This window comes from Muscardinus avellanarius (assembly GCF_963383645.1).
Source record: "Muscardinus avellanarius genome assembly, chromosome: 7".
Taxonomy (NCBI): domain Eukaryota; kingdom Metazoa; phylum Chordata; class Mammalia; order Rodentia; family Gliridae; genus Muscardinus; species Muscardinus avellanarius.
Window position 1 is genome coordinate 106,032,649 of NC_137793.1, and position 15,560 is coordinate 106,048,208.

A 15,560-nucleotide genomic window follows, 5' to 3' on the forward strand; every position below is an offset into this window, starting at 1 on the left:
CCAGTCTTGCCGGGATCCAGAGTCTCCTCTCTCAGGGCCACTCACTCGACCTGACTGTTCAGATTTCTATTTTGGGGTCTTCACTGGCAAAATCCTCCTTTTCCAACCTTCCTTTTTTCCTCTTTCCATGGTGGACCTTTGGCTCCACAGCGCCCATATGTGGCCGTATGCCCTCTCCTCCCCAAAACCTTCTGGGGCACCAGGTCCTCGGCTCCCTCCCCTGCTGCCTCTCTGCAAATCTGGCTCTGGGAAAGGGACCTTGTAAATCGTCCCTGCAGCTGTGCCCCTCTAAAAGAACAGAGCTTTTGTGCTGGGGTAAGGCATGGGCCATGGAGCCACAGAAAATGCTCTCTAATAGAGACTTTGACCCCAGGAAGCTGGCTAGCATAGAAGGTGCTGGGTGGTTCGAGGAGGTAAACACCCCGGTGCTCCCCACACAATCGGTGCTCCCCACACAATCGCGAAAGCTCCTTCGCTCACCTCTCCCATCTTCACTCAAAATTCACCTTCTCAGCAAGGCACCCCTGAGTGTCTGTATCAAAAGGCAGCTCCCATCTGCTGCTCCCGTGCTGCCTAATTTTCTCTAGAGCACTTACCAACACCTAGCATGCCGCAGAGTCTACTTGTTTTATCTATCACCACTTAATCTCTCTATGCCCAGAATGTGCCTAGCACACAGGCTATTCTCAATACATATACATTTCACATATATTTTATTCAACTACACAGCAAGCAGTTGACAACAGACTCAAGGTTGTTTGTTTGTTTGTTTGTTTGTTTTTGGTGGTACTGGGGTTCCTGGAAACCCTTCTACCTCCGGGCTACACTCCCAGACCTCTTTTATACTTTTGGAAACAGGGTCTCTTAAGCCAGCGCGGCTGGCTTCGAACCTGCGCGATCCTCCTGTCTCCGCCTCCCAAGCGCGGGGATTACAAGCGAGCGCCACCACGCCCAGCAGACTCAGGTTTTAAAAATAAGGGCAAGGTCAAGCATGGTGGTGGTGCACACCAGTAATCTCAGTAGTTGGGAGGCCGAGACAGGAGGATCACAGGCTTGAGGCCAGCCTCAGCAACTTAGTGAGACCCTGTTTCAAAATAAGAAAATAAAAAGGGCTGGAGATGTAGCTTGAGGGTAGAATGGCCATGAGTTCAATCGCCAGTACCAAAAAATGAAAAAATAATAATAAGCACAGTGATATTCTCTGTCTCTGTCCTTCTAGTTTGATTATAGAGATAGAAACTAAATTTAAAAATATATAAATAAGCTAGGCATGGTGGTGCATGTCTGTAATCCCAATACTTGGGAGGCTGCAACAGGAGGATCACAGGTAAGACCCTCATAATTTAGTGAGATCCTGTTTCAAAATAAAAAATAATAATTTTAAAAAGACCTGGGAGTACACAGGCATGGTGGCGCATGCTTGTAATCCCCACACTTGGGAGGCAGAGACAGGAGGATTGTGCAGGTTTGAAGCCAGCCGTGCTGGCTTAAGAGACCCTGTTTCCAAATAAAAAATATAAAATATGTCTGAGAGTGTAGCCTGGAGGTAGAAGGGTTTCCAGGAACCCCAGTACCACCAAAAAAAAAAAAAAAAAAAAAAGGCTTGGGAGTGTAGCTCAGAGGTAGAATGCCCCCCCCCCGGATTAAATTCCCAGTATCTAAATAAATAAATAAGTAAATAAAGTAAGATTCTAATTGTGCATTTAGCAATTGTTAATTAGTAAGATCCTAATCCTGGTCCCAGAGGAGACACCAGGTCAGCCAGGGTAGTTAGCACTCAGGGGTTCCTAGAAGGGGCAATTTACCAAGTAGGTATGATAATCTTTTCATCTTTAACAGCCCTGTATTTGCACCGCAGGCACTTGCCAATTAAGTACTAACTCTTTAGTCCTCAGGTTCCTTGTCTATGAATCAGAATAGCTTTGCCTTCTAAGACCCTTCATCTCCTTCCTTCCTCAGTGAGAACACATTTGCTGACACTCATGGAGACGTAAAGTCTGTGTTTCTATCCTTTGAATCGACCTAGGTAGTGTGTGACTGCCTGGCCAACAGACATGTTGGAAATAATACTTTACTTATACTGTTAAAACTTTTCGCGATCCACTGCCCCAAAGCCCCATCCAAAGAGCCGCTGGTGGTTCAGCCCCCATCCATCCCACCCCTGCACTTACGCCAAACTTCTTGTGGCTCCGAAACACATCATGCTTTATATCTCTCAAGGCATATCCATATGCTCTGGAATGTTCTCCGCCTTTCATTTATCTAATCCAACATTATCTTTTGAACTTGAGAGTAGCTGTGACTCCTTTCAAACACTCTCAACACTGGGTTCGTGCCGTCAGATCACACTGTACTCTACCGTGACGGCCTACTCTAATGGCTCTTATCTGGTGGGCCTACTCTTTCTCCCACCAGACAAGAGCTACCTGGAGGCCAAGCCTGAACTATTTCTGATGGTATCCTCAGGCCCTGACCCATAGCAGACTCCCAATTGATGCTGGTGGGATATCAATGAAGGCCTCTCACAGAACCCCAGAGAGAAGGGTCCTATAGACCCTTCTAGGTTAATAAAGGAAGCCACTGGTTTCTCAGAAGCCAAATCGTTGGCCATCATCTTCATTTCCAATATGTGTAGCTGACAATGATCTGCCAGCATTCAGTACAGCAAACAATGGTGCAGCCAATGACCATCAGTTATCCACGATTGACACTTGCAGAGGCCACTCTGAGAGGGGCAGTGAAGGTCAATCCAGGTCCCTGTCCTGCCTCCCTGTCTTGCCTAGTAGGCACAGGTCACATGCTCCCCTAACCTCAGTCTGCACTGAGCCCTACTCCCCATCTCAATACAAACGATCTTATTTGAAGTGTCCAACAACCAGAGTCCTGCAGCGAGACAGACCAACGGGTCCCCCAGGAGCCTACCACCAAAGGCTTCACCCCCAGTCAAAACCACCACCTCCAGCCCCAGCCAAGCAACATAGCTGAAACCTGCAAACCCCACTGCGGCTTCTCATCTGCCTCTTCTCTCAGAGTTCGAAGATGATATAGACGCCAACGAGTGGCAGAGGAGGCGGTGAAGGCAGAGACCAATGCATTAATTATGCAAATTTATTCTTGTTTAACTCCAGAAATAATAAAGAGAAATTCAATATTTCAGGAAAGACTGTCTGGGTAGAAAACCTTAAAGTTTCTTTGACAGATCTAGGAAATAGAATATTCTTCTCCTATTTTCTTAATCTTGTCTCCTACAATTATTTAAGTCCATAATTTTAAAGTTCTGGCAATACATAACTCGAAGCTGAGGTCAACCACTCCCCACCATATCACCCAGACTTGCTTGGACAACCATCATTTTCAACTGCTTGGAGCCCTTTCCTACTTGTGTGTTTGAGTGTGTGTGTGTGCGCGCGTGTACACATGTGTGTGTGCGTGTGCATGCATGTGTGTGTGCACACGTGCACATGGGGGGGAGAAAGGTTGAACTACTCAGGAGCATTCTACTACTAAGCTATATCCCCAGGATTTTTTTTTTTTTTGAAACAGTCTTTCTAGGTTGCCAAGAATCTCACTATGTTGTTGAGACTATCCTTAAGCCTGCAATCTCCCTGTCTTAGTACTGGGATTACAAGTGTGCTCCAACATACTGGATTTCAAAAGGTTTTTTTATTCAAAAAAACAACAAGTAATGTAACCAAAAAACCATGGCTTCTGTCACCCTAAACTTCTCCCCCCCCCCTTTCCTGCTGGTCAAATCCTCTCCTGGGAATAAAAGAATTAAGATGTTATAGAGCCAGGCGTGGTGCCACATGCCTGTAATCCCAGTACCTGGGAGATTTAGACAGGAGGATCACAGTTCGAGGCAGCTACTTAGTGAGTCCCTCTGCAATTTAGTGGGATCTTGTTTCAAAATAAAGAATAAAAAATAGGTTTGGAGGTGTAGCTTGGAGGTAGAATGCCCCTGAGTTCCATCTCCAGTACCGCAAAAAAAAAAAAAAAAATGTTATAAACAATTAAAAGATCAGAAATGCCAACATCACTAAGTGCAGGCATGTCACCTGCAGCTGATAATGAGATTCTCAGATATCATCTACTAGCACTCACTGGAGCTCCAATCAGGTGCCACGCACTGTCTGTTGCTGGTGGTAATGCATGAACCCACCCCCTGGTCCCCACTTGCTGAGTCTTCCTTCTCCTTTTACAACTGCATCCACAGGAGGCTAAATAACAACCCTAAATGTATTCACATGTTAATCTCCATAACCTGTAAATGGTCCTTCTATGGAAAAGAGATGTTGCAAATGTGATCCAGAATCTGGAAATGAGGACATTATCCTGGATTATCTGGGTGGGCCTAACGCCACACATGTCCTTCCAAGACAGAGACAGAGAGAGATTTGACAAGAGAAGAGGAGGAGGCATGTGACCTTGAGGCACAGATGAGCATGATGCGGTCACATGCCACACATGCTGGCAGTCACCAGGAGCTGGGAGAAGCAGGGACTATGGAGGGCGCTCAGCCTTTCTGACACCTTGATTTTAGCCCAGTGATACTAGATTCAGATGTCTGACCTACAGAATTATGAAAGGATACATTTCTGTTGCTATGAGACATCAAATTTGTTGCCATTTGTTATAGCACCCATAGCAAACTAATACAACATACAAACACTTTCTTTTTTGGTTGCTTATTTGTTTTACTTTTTTCTGTTTTATTTTCTTTATACTTTTATTGGTATATTACAGTTTCACATCATAATGTGGTTCATAATGATGGCACACATGCACACAGCACCTGCAAGCTTTTCCCGAAAGCCCAGAGCAGGGGACTTGTGATCATTTCCCTCAGCCTTGGATAGTCCTGGGTAGCACTGTTCTATTCCACAATAGGCTTGTGAGCTTTGAGAGCTTCTGTGGACCTTGTGGCTTCAGCCTGAGAAACCGCGCAGGTGGAAACTCAGTACAGCCTCTCCCCACAGTGAGAACCATGCACCAGCCTAGATATCACCCCTTTTCAGGAGTGAGGACCCCACCAGACCTCCCCCAAGACATGCCAACACTCCCAGGCCCTCCTTCAGCTGGAATTCTGCTTCATCTGGCTCCTTCCTTGAACTTAAACGTCACCTCCGTAATAGTCGTTTCTCAATGCAATTTCAAAAGAGTCTCTTTCACGCCGGGCGTGGTGGCGCACACTTGTAATCCCCGCGCTTGGGAGGCAGAGACGGGAGGTTTGTGCAGGTTTGAACCCATCCTCGCTGGCTTAAGAGACCCTGTTTCCAAATAAAAATATAAAATAAGTCTGGGAGTGTAGCCCAGAGGTAGAAGGGTTTCCAGGAACCCCAGTACCACCAAAAAAAAAAAAAAAGAGTCTCTTTCTATTTTCACCCTTTGTCTTCTTCACAGACCTTATTACCATTTAGAATAATTTTACTTATTTGCTTGTGTACTTGGTTTGTTTTCACTGGCGTGGGCTTCTCCCTCCCAAATTGCAGGGACTGAATTTGAGTTGTTCACCTACCCCCAGCATCCTCAGCACCAGCATAGTGTCTAGGAAATGGTGGGCACTTCTCAAATACTTGAGCCATTAATCGATGAATCCTTAACTCTGTAGGTTTCACATGGATAAAAAGGAGGCAGAAGTTAGGCAGCTGGAAAGAACTAAGTAGGTCAGGGCAAGACTGGGACGCAGCTGAGGGAAAGGTAAGCAGGCCCTCGGGGGTCACATACGGCGACATGCCACCCAGCTGTGGTTAGAGAACCACAGGGTTATCAAGATGCTAAACTTACTGTGTGTATAACCCGCTTCCCCACCCCGGGTACCACTTAGGCACCAATGGGAAAGTTTCCCACACGGCGAGAACAGTGCGGACACGCCAAGCTGTGGAGGGGAGAGATGCTGACCTCTACAAGCGCAGACACATGAGACGGAAAGGTTTCCACCATGAACATAGCTCACTACACAGAAGACACGCTGCTGTCTTCCACCTCCAGAAACAGAACTCCCAGGCCCTGTCTCTGGAGCACGCCCCTTTGTTCCACACCTGTTTTCCACTCCAGGAAGGGGTCTACTCCAGACTCTCTGGAACATAACCCCTTATTCACAACCTCTGCTTACACTCTGCCCTCACTTCCCTAAATAAACCTCCTCTATTCCCCTGTTTGTGCTGTTTGAAATCTTTCTCCTGGGATGCAAGGAACAAGAATATCGCCTTATCAAAGTTATTTCTAGGAGAGATTATCACCCTATGCCAGAAACAATATAGACCACAGAAGGTGGGCATTCCTGGTCATGCCCACAGCTCTGTTTGGACAGAACCTCACTCTGGGTAGAAATGTCTTGTGGAGGAGGATATCGTAGTTACTCTGACACTCAGGGTCAGGGTGAGCGCAAGCATTTGATTGATGGCGTGAGCCAAGCTGCTGAGAGTATTTCTCAGTATTGGTTTGGGATCCAGACAAGCTGAGGCCCACAGGACCCTGTGAGGTTCAATCAGAGACAAGGAGCCAGGAGACACACCCAAGTCACCCCACCCTGGCTTATAAAGAGACAGAGGAGCAGAAGAAGCAGAAAAGAGGAGGGCACACAAAGCCTGGGGAGCAGGGTCCCCCTGCCGTTTCTCTTGGTCGCAGGACTCCCTGCTCTTGGGGAGCAGCTGCTGGGAACCGCTCCCTCTCCGGGTGAGGGGGGCTCCCTCCACCCGCAGCCACCACTAACATCCTCTGCCAGGGTCCAGGGTCATGTTTTCAGCCTGGTGGATGACAGATCAAGGGGAAAAGAATATCACATACACGAGTTTCCCAAAATTAAAATGGGGAATGGGGCCTTGGGGAAGGCTGCCTCAATAATTAAAGCATTAATTCAGGCCCTTGTTTTCCTGAGAGCAACAGCCTCCTGAAGGCACCGCTAAATTTTCCCCAATAAACAACAGTGGCTCCAAGGAGGTCTCCCGGCCAGAGTGTGGGGTCATAAAAGCCCCCCTTCCTCACAGGCCCTGTGCCGCGAGGCAGCCAGGCAGTTCTGGCTCTTCATTCAAAATGTCTCTCATAGAAATTAGGGCTGGCTAAGGTCTAAAAGGCTAGCTCCACCCTCAGGGAACTAAGATACACAGAAGAACTGTGACTTGCCTGCAGTCGCACAGCTGTTGGGTAGAGTGTAGACGTTCTGCTTTATTCCAACACACATTTCTCAGAGTCTCATCTGTAACACCCATATACACACGCCCACACACCCATCCCTGCATCCTGTCTCCTCATGGGCTGTTACAGTTTAAATCTTGAATGTTCTCCCAAAGAGGTGGGGCTTTTAGAAAGTAAGGATCAGGAAGACTCTAACCTCATCAGTAGATTAATTCATTTGGTAGATTAATCATTTGAATGGACTACTCAGTGGTAACTATAGGCAGGTGGAGTCTGATGGGCTATATCCTCTCCCTTGTCTGTCATCGTTGCCTTCTTCTTCTTTTTCTTCTTCTTCTTCTTCTTCTTCTTCTTCTTCTTCTTCTTCTTCTTCTTCTTCTTCTTCTTCTTCCTCTTCTTCTTCTTCCTCTTCTTCTCCTCCTCCTCCTCCTCTTCCTCCTTCTTCTCCTTTTCCTTCTTCTTCTTCTCTTCCTCCTCCTCCTCTTCCTCCTCCTTCTCCTTTCCTCCTCCTTCTCCTTTCCTCCTCCTCTCCCTCCTCTTCCTCCTTCTTCTACCTCTATCTATCTATCTATCTATCTATCTATCTATCTATCTATCTATCTATATCTCTATCTCTCCCCCAAACCCCACCATGGCCTCTTGCCATGATGTTTTGCCTTATCACAGAATCCATTCAGTGGAGCCAGTCAACCATAGACTAACTCTCTGGAACGTGAGCCAAGATATAACCTTCTTCCTTTAAATTGTTCTCATCAGGTATTTCAGTTACAGAGCTGAAAAGTTGGGTGGGGAACTGTCCCCTTGTCTCTGTACCTCCACTGGAGATGCTCGCCCTGTGTCTCCCCCGCCCTCTGCCTTCCCTGCCTCCCTCTACACCCTTCCTCAGTGCCTTAGTGCACACCTCCAGCACTCAAGATGTTCATATAACATAGTTTAGCCCTGGATTCTACCCTGTCTCCCACAGCACAGGGAGCTTCATCTCATCTTCCCAACAGGACTGTGGGTCCAGGAGGTTCTTCTCAGAAGCTCCTCCCCAATCCCAGTAGAGATCTGGGAGAGTCCTATGACTGCTAGCTCCTTGGCAATGGAGGACTCATGGCCAGGTTTAGCTGACTTCTGTGGCCTTGAGCAAGCCCCACAGTGGACTTATGTCTCTGTCCCCACCCAAAGGAAAAACTCCACAGAGGTACTTCTCTGTACCTTCCCTGGGTCTTGAAATAGCTGCCCATACCTGCCCTCACGTTCATGTGTCTTCAGAAGCACCCCAAAGATGCTGCTGTTGAAGCACCTGTGACCACAGGTTAACTGTTCTGCCAGCCTTGCCCAGGAGAAGCAGTGCAGCCGGTGACAGGGAGTTAGTGTTGGATTCTAGTCCTGTCTGCAGCACTTCCTGGCCTGGCCCTCACCACACCCCATTGTCCTTCCACTGTCCCCTCTTTGTTAAATGACAATTCTGAATTTCACTGCTGATCTATCACCCTGTACTTCCTAAAGTCTTAAATAGACGTCAATGTCTGTGCAAAAATACCAAGGGCCGCTGAAAGCAGAATGTAGCCTTAGAGTCTGAGGCATGTAAGAGGAGAAGGAGCCTTGTTGCTGGAAATCTGGCTTGGATCTCACAGACAAGAATATGCAATAAACACTACAAAGAACAAAAACTGCTGAGGCAACAATACACCCACCCGACACAGACAAACTTCTAATCACCACCAGCACAGCTTCCCAGGAGCACAGCCAGGGTGCAGGGTGTGTTAGATCTGGGGACCCAGCGACGTGTACCAGAGCTCACCATTAAGAGGTAGCCAAGCAGAGCTGCCCTGAGGCAAACCACACTGACCCTCTAAGTCAGCTGCTCAGGTTACTGGTGTCTTCTCCCACTGTGAAGGGAGAGATGTGAGCTAGACATGGACGGTGGAGGGAAAGGTGAGACACAGCCCCTCACCAACCTCAGGTGTGGAGGCTCCACGTTTAGATGACCCAGCTTGCAACTCTTTTTCCCGAGAGTTTTTTTTTCTGAGACCAAAGGATCTTGTCTCTGTTAAAAAAGCTATCTTGTCTACCCAGACCCCCTCTAAGCTCCAAGGATGGCTCAGCTAGAGATACAAGTGGGTCAACACACACACACACACACACGACTTCAAGGAATAGGACTGAGTTTGTTGTAGTGGCCGTGAGTGCCAACTGCTCCCTTTAGAAAACAACCTTAGGACGGGTGGCGTCTGGACAGAGCGGCTCTGTGTATCCCCTTCCCATGAATCAAACTCCACAAGCTGAAGGGTTAATGGCCAGCTCCAATCTGGAGGAGTCGCCCAGCAGAAAGCGGGCTAGTCTCAATAGCCACCAGTGTCACCTGCGGGTCACATGAGCAGGTGAGGGGACACTGTCCTCCCTTGCTGGCTCTGCTGGTCCAGCTGGCCCTGGGAGCACCCCCAAACATTTCACTGTTCTTGGCTGTAAGGTGAGAGCCACCCTTGAATCAGTTCAAGGCTGATAATTATCGAGGCCGCACAAGAGCTTACCTCAGGGGGTCTGAGGTAAGCTCTTGTGCGGCCTCGATAATTATCACCCATGCAAAGCACCTTTCAGCCTTCATCTGCAGCACTGTCACTTCTTAATAAGAAGGGAAAATATTTACCATCTAAAAGTACTTTTATCTAGAAATATGACAGAGCACAATACCCAGAAAAGCTCTTGGAGGTAAGGGGGCCGTCCCTACCTCACCCAGTATGCTGGCTGCTGGCTGCTTGTTGTCACCAGCTCCTTTGAGTTCAGACTGCGGTGAGCCCCACCAATGGCTAAAATGGCCATTGGTGACTCAACATTCAAGTCATCAGGTCACAACAAACCCAGAGTCACTGGTGGGGAGGCGCGGTGCAGAGGCAGCTAGAGGTACTCTTCCTAGAAGATCCCTGTGGCTCTTCAGTGTGAAGCTGGAGACAGAACAAGGGGCTTTCTTTGTGTAGGATCCTTCTTCTGTAGGAATTCTGTCTCCTTATCATGCAAAAACAAGTTGTGCCTTGATTCATGGGCAAAAACACCAATCGGCCATCTGAAGATGAAATCTGAAGGCCGGGATGGGAAGAATATTCAGGCCTATTTTTATCCTTCCATACTTTTATATCCTTAGCTTGGGGAAGATACCTGAGATTTTCTGGCTTCATGGACAGTCACGCTCTACAGAAAACGAAGACAATCCTAAGAGAAATCGGATCAGGGCTAAAATAAACAGCCTGTGGGACCAAAGTACAGGATGCTTCATATCTGCAATGCCAATGAATGTGTAGGAAGCTGGTGGTCAGTCTTCAAAATGGTGGCAGACAAGAGCTGAGCACATGAGTTTGGGACAATGAAAATGTCCTCATTTGCTAACTCTAAGGCAATGCTAGGATGTTTCCATCAAAAGCTGTCTTCCTCCTTGATTGGCATATGACATTCAATTAGCAAGTGTTTCTTATGTACCTTGTCTGGCTCTGATCTTAGCAAGTCTTTCAAGGACTCTGTACCTCAAAGCAGGAAAACTTCCCTTCTGGACATACAGTCCAAGTGCTGCTTCTACAGACCGACTACATGACGGTCCATGAAATGCCCAGAGGCAGGAGGAGTCAAATGCCATTTCTAGTCTCTAAGAAGAAACCAGTGGCAGCCTGGCACCTCCTTGTTCATGGCCATGGTACCTGGAATTCCCACTGTCAGGTAGCTAGGCACATATGAGGAAGGAGTAGAGAGATGGGGCTTGGTCCTCTGGGATTAACAAAGGATCACTCACTTCAGGTGATGGATGATCCCAACCATAAACCACCTCCAACGTGGCCAGATGCTATGTTCTTAAATTGTGTGTGTGTGTGTGTGTGTGTGTGTGTGTGTGTGTGTAGTACTTGGGATGGAACCCAGGGGCATTCTACCTCTGAGCTACACCCACAGCCCTATTTTTTATTTTTTATTTTGAAACAGGGTCTCACTGAGTTGCAGAGAGCCTCACTAAGTAGCTGAAGCTGTCCGCAAACCGCGATCCTCCTGTCTTAGCCTCCCAAATGCTGGAATTACAAGCGTGCACCACCACACCCGGCTTGTTCTTATTCTTAAAAGGTATAACTGGCCAAAGAGGCTTTCCAGCTTTGGAGTATGTGCAGAGCACTAAGCCACAGGTTTTGCTTGGGTACCAATGGGACAGTTTCCAAGATGGCAGGACTAGCGCAGGCGCACTAAGCTGTGGCATGAAATAGCAATAACCTCCCCAAATACATAATACATGAAGAGGAAAATTGCCAGACCGAACATACAAACCCACCACATGGAAGACACCACAGCTGCTTCCACTCTTGGAACACACCGCTCCCCGAGTCTCTCTGGGGTATACTATACTTTCATTTTTCTAGCGTGGCCTCCTTTCTTAAAAACAGTCCACTAAATCAATCCTTTATGCTTATCTTACCTGTGTCTCTCACCTGAAATCTTTCTTTCAGGATGACAAGAACAGAGGAAGTGCCACCAGGTCACAGAGGTCCAGCCCTGTGCGCGAGGGGAATGGGATCCCAAGAGTCTTTGTTTAAAAGGTAAAAAAGGTAAAGACATTGGCCCACCCCTCAGATGGACTGACTCCCCTTAGGCAGGGGTCCTGACGGAATGTAACTGTGCCCAGAGAACTGCAAGAAGGGATTTAGGAACTGCTAAGAGACCCCAAGTGAAGGGGCAGAGAAATCAGTCCCAGCTGACTCCAGCTTCCGGGCCATGTGCACGCGGCCACAGGGCGCAATGAGAAGAAATGAAAGTGTCCCCTGTGCCGCTGTCCTTCTTCCACCGGTGTTTCCTCTTGCAGGGCTGACAGTGACTGTGTGAGTCCAACCCCCATCCTCTGGGGTGCTCTCATAAAAGGACTTTATAAGGAAGTAAGCCACCAGCACGCCGAGGCAGTCACTGTCGCTCCACGCAGCAGGTGAAGCTCGCCCAGCTGTGCAGCATCTCTATGGCTTCACTTCCCGAGGAGCCCGGGCAACACTCATCATGCCGAAGGCTGACGGCCTTAACCCCTCTCTTCCCTCTGCCTAGAAGCTCTTCCCCAGATCTTGGCATAGTCGGCTCCTTCTTGTCATTCAAGTCTCAAGTTAATATCATCTCCTCAAACAACTCCCTTGGCCATGGGGTTTGGAAGAGACCCCCAAATTGCCCCCTTTCACACACCCTTATTTTGTTTTCTCAGTGATACTCTGCACTATGGGAAGCCATCGAGTCTGTCTGGTTGCTTATCGTTTATCTCCTCCCAATTTCCTGAGTTCAGGGATCTTGTCTTGTTTTACCTTTGTGTCCTCAGTACCTGGAATCATGCCCAGCATAGGGTGAACATTCAATAAAAGCTTGAATGAATTAATGACTCTCCAGGAAAGATGGCCAGAGAGCCAGCCTAGGGTAATTCCTTTGAGAACAATCGAGGAAGAATAAAGGAAAAAAGAGAATCATAGGTACCCCCAATGTACTGTGGAACATAACAGCTATGTCTTTTATTTAACTAGGCTTGTTATCTGCCATCCAGTGGCCCCTCCCCCTTCCCACCACTCTTCCCAACCTGTAGCAATCACTATTCTATACCCAGATCAACATTTTTTAGCTTCCACACATAAAAGAGAGCATTGAGTACTTGTCTTTCTGTGCCTGGCTTCTCTCAGTTAACACAATATCCTCCAGTTCAAATTAATTTTCTGCAAATGACAGGATTTCACTCTTTTTTATGCTAGAAGAATAATCTATTGTGTATGTATACCACATTTTCTTCATTCATCTGTCAATAGGCACCAGGGTTGATTCTAGAGCTTGGCTATTGTGAATAATGCCACTGTAAACGCAAGAATGCAGGTATCTCTTTGATATGCTGATTTCGTTTCCTTTGGATATATACTCAGAAGGAGGATTGCTGGTTGAACCAGAAGAGAGGAGCTCAAAAGCTCCAAACATAAAGAAATAATAAGGAGAGGAAATGCTAATTACTTCAATTTGATCAGTACACGCTGTATTCATATGTTGAGATTTCACACTGTGCCCCATAAGTATGCACAATTATTACATGTTAATAAAAAATAAAATGGAGGGAAAGGGGGGAAGCAGGAGACTAAGACTGTTTGGAACTCTGTGCTCTCTTTACACAGTGAAGGGTGTCACTTTTCTCCTATGCAAGACTGGTCTCTGGGATGCCGGAGGGCTGTGGGCTCCTTGCAGGCTGGCTGAGCCTAGAGCCTGGGAAAAAAGTCCCCCATGAAGAGGGAACATTGAACCTCCTCCAGAAAGCAAGCCAATCCCTCCTGAAGCTGAAGAAAAATTGAATCCTTGTCTAGACAAGAGGAGAGGAAGGTGGGGGAGTTGCATTATTCTCTCTGAAAAATCAAGGCAGCAGGATAAAACAATTTGGGTTGTCAACCTGTCAGCGCAACCCCTGGGGATGACAAACTTTCTCAAATACTGCCTCAGTAAACACCCAGAGAGCTGCAGAAGCCAACACCAATCGCCATGTCTTTCAGTTGAGCTGTGGGATATGCTCCAAGCAGTTTGAGACCCATCGCTACACAGACCCAGAGCAGGAAGTCTGGGGATATGGGGATGGAAGACTGGAATGGGGAAAGACTCTGAAAGGAGAGATAGGAGCCTCCTCTGGGAAGGGTGATAGGGGTGCAGGCCACCATTAGGAAATGGAAGTACTTCTAAGGACCTGAACTGGACAATGAGAAGCCCAACTCATGCCCCAGTCCATCCTCACCTGTGTGGTCTCTGGTAGGTGTCTTAATCTGCTCAGGTGCTAACTACTTTCTCTTCAAATAAACATGAATAAACACCTTTTTTTATAAACATCTTAAGGTTACTATAAGGATCGATCAAAATCACATATTTAAAAGATTTTGTAGAAGACAGGCGTGGTGATGCATGCTTGCAATCCCAGTACTTAAGAGGCTGAGATGGGAAGGTAGAAGGTTTAAAGGCAGCTTTAGCAATGTAGGGAAACCCTGTCTCCAAATAAAAAATAAAATAGGGCTGGGGATGTAGATTGAATGTAGAATACCCTTGGTTTCAGTCCCCAGCACCACTAAAATAAATAAATAAAAATACTAGAGGGTTTCAAATAGGCTCATTTCTCAGAAACCAAACAGCAGCTCCCTGGCCAAGTTTGGAGTAAGTGGCAATGTTTGAGGGGCTCTTACCTAGGGACACTCATAGCCCCCCAAGGCCAGGAGGGGGCAAAATCTGTAGGGACTAAGTTTCCATGAGCACAATAAAATCTCTATTAGTTAAGAATATATTCTTGAAAATAACAGATGGAAACAAAACAAAACCCTAGGAATTGATTTAATAAGAAGTATGCAAGATATATGAAGAAATACTTATTTAAAATTATTTAAGCCAGATATGGTGGCACATGCATATAATCCCAGTACTTGAGAGGCTGAGACAGAAAGATTTCAGGTTCAAGGCCAGCCTCAGCAACTTAGTGAGCCCCTCCGCAACTTAGTGAGACCCTGTTTCAAAATAAAAAAAAAAATAGGACTGGGGTTCAGAGGTAGAATGCTCCTGGGTTCAATCCCAGATACTACAGAGAAGGGTTGAGGGGGGCTGTTTCAAAACAAAACAGGGAAGGGTAGGGGTGTGGCTTGAGAGTAGAATGGCCCTGGGTTCAACTCCCAATACCACAAAAAAAGACTTCAAGACAAAAAAAGAACTTGAACAAATAAAAAAAATCATTCATACAATGTTCATAGATAAAGAAATTTAACATCATAAATATCTAAATTCAACCAGGCATTGTGGCACAGGCCTATAATACCAGTATTTGGAAGGCTGAGATAGGAGGATCACAGGTTAGAGGTCAGTCTCAGCACCCTAATGAGATACTTAGCAACTTAACAAGACCCTATGTCAAAATAAAATAGAGCTGACAGTGTATCTTGGAGGTAGAATGCCCCTGGGTTCAATCCCCAATGCCAAAAATTAACAAAGAAATTCTTCCTAAAGCTTATTATAGACTGGATGCATTCTCAATAAAATTACCAATAAGTTTTAGAGGGGGCTTAATAGGTTTAATCTAAAGTTCATATGGAACAATAAATAAGCAATAATAAAAATCTAGAAAAACTCTGGCAAAGAAATGTATGACAAATGACTGGCCTCACAACATTTTAAGGTATACTATAAAACTATACCAATTAAAATACATTTTAGCCAAAAATGGACAGTGAATCAATAGAATGAAATAGAAACTGTTGCTGGGTGTGGTGGCGCACACTTGTAATCCCTGAGCTTTAGAGGCAGAGACAGGAGGATCGCGCTGGTTCGGAGCCAGCCTCGCTGGCCTAAGAGACCCTGTTTCCAAATACAAAAATATAAAATAGGTCTGGGAGTGTAGCCTGGAGGTAGAAGGGTTTCCAGGAACCCCAGTACCACCAAAAAAA